Source organism: Diabrotica undecimpunctata, unplaced genomic scaffold, assembly GCF_040954645.1.
Source record: "Diabrotica undecimpunctata isolate CICGRU unplaced genomic scaffold, icDiaUnde3 ctg00000711.1, whole genome shotgun sequence".
In the NCBI taxonomy this organism is placed as follows: domain Eukaryota; kingdom Metazoa; phylum Arthropoda; class Insecta; order Coleoptera; family Chrysomelidae; genus Diabrotica; species Diabrotica undecimpunctata.
In genome coordinates this window covers 10,589-13,235 of record NW_027312018.1, presented here as the reverse complement: position 1 = coordinate 13,235, position 2,647 = coordinate 10,589, and positions in this window count along the sequence as shown.

Below are 2,647 nucleotides of genomic sequence, written 5' to 3'. Positions count from 1 at the left end.
CACACACATACATACACACACACACGTACACTCTTCATCTCTCGACTCCTACCCATTAGTTGCTCCTTACGGCAAGCATGGCCTTCTTGCCACGGCCGTATTCTTATCTCTGCGAGCTGAAGGACACACACACACACATACACACACATACTCACACACACACGCACACACGCACAGACACATACACTCTTTACCTCTCGACTCCTACCCATTAGTCGCCTCTTGCCACGGCTGTATTCTTATCTTTGCGAGCCAAAGGAAACACACACATACACACACAATTACGCACACACACACGCAGACACGCACACACGCACACACACACATACACTCTTCACCTCTCGACTTCTACCCATTAGTCGCCTCTTACGACAGGCAGGGCCTTCTTGCCACGGCCGTATTCTTATCTCTGCTAGCCAAGCAGACACACACAGGCACACTCACACACACACGCACACACATGCACACACATACACTCTTCACCTCTCGACTCCTACCCATTAGTCGCCTCTTCGGACAGGCAGAGCTTTCCTGCCACGGCCGTGTTCTTATCTTTGCGAGCCGAACGGACACACACACACTCACAACACACACAGACACACACGAACACACACACACGCACACACACACACACACACACACACAAATACACTCTTCACCTCTCGACTCCTACCCATTAGTCGCCTCTTACGATAGTCATGGCCTTCTTGCCTCGGCCGTATTCTTATCTCTGTAAGCCAAACAGACACATACACACATACACACACGCACGCACACACGCACACACACACACACGCGCACACACACACACAAATACACTCTTAACCTCTCGACTCCTACCCAATAGTTGCCCCTTACGACAGGCTGGGCCTTCTTGCCTCGGCCGTATTCTTATCTCTGCGAGCCGAACGGACACACACACACACTCGCACACACACGCACGCACACATGCACACACACACATACACGCACACACACAAATACCCTCTTCACCTCACGACTCCCTACCCATTAGTTGCTTCTTACGACAGGCATGGCCTTCTTGCCTCGGCCGTATTATCATCTCTGCGAACCAAACGGACACACACATCCATACACACACACACACTTACACACGCACACACACTTAAACACACGCACACACACACACACACACACGCACACTCACATACACTCTTCACCTCTCGACTCCAAACCATTAGTCGCCCCTTGCCACGGCTGTATTCTTATCTTTGCGAGCCGATGTGAAACACACACACATACACACACACACACACTCTCGCACACACACACACGCACAAACGCACACACACACACACACACATAAACTCTTCACCTATCGACTTCTACCCATTAGTCGCCTCTTACGACAGGCAGGGCCGTCTTGCCTCGGACGTATTCTTATCTCTGCGGGCCGAACGGACACACACACACACTCTCTCACACACGCACACACCTACACACAAACACACATACACTCTTCACCTCTCGACCCCTAACAATTAGTCGCCTCTTACGACAGGCAGGGCCTTCTTGACTCGGCCGTATGCTTATCTCCGCTAGCTGAACGAAGACACACGCGCACACACACAGGCACTCACACACACGCACACACACACGCACACACACAGACACACACGCACACGCACACGCACACACACACAATCGCAGAAGGGAGCCACAGGCACACACACGCATACACACACACATACACACATGCAAACGCACACACGCACACACACGCACACGCACAGGCACACACACTCACTCACACACACGCACACTCACACAAACGCACACACACACGCACACTCGCAAACACACGCACAAACAGACGCACACGCACAAACACACACACACACATACACGCATACCCATACACACACACACACACACACACACAAACACAAACACACACACACACACTCATACGCACACGCACACACCAACACAAACACACACACATACACTCACACGCACACATACACTCTCCACCTCTCGACTTCTACTTATTGATCGCCTCTTACGACAGACATGGCCTGCTTGCCACGGCCGTTTTCTTATCTCCGCGAGCCAGACGGACACACACACACACTCATACACACACATGTACACTTTTCACCTCTTGACTCCTACCAATAAGTCGCCTCTTACAGCAGACATTTCCTTCTTGCTACGGCTGTATTCTTATCTCTGCGATTCGAAGAGACACACACACACACACACACACACATATATACATACACACACATACTTACACACACACACACACGCACACACACATACACTCTTCACCTCTTGACTACTACCCATTAGTCGCCTCTTACGACAGGCATGGCCTGCTTGCCACGGCTGTTTGCTTATCTCTGCGAGCCGAAGGGACACACACACACACACATACACACACACACGCACACACGCGCACACACATAAACTCTTCACCGCTCGAATCCTAACAATTAGTCGCCTCTTACGACAGGCAGGGCCTTCTTGCCTCGGCCGTATTTATCTCTGCAAGCCGAACGGACACACACACACATACACACATACACACATACACACTCACACACACACACGCACACATACGCACACACGCACGCACAAACACACATACACTCTCTACCTCTCGACTCCCACCCATTAGTCG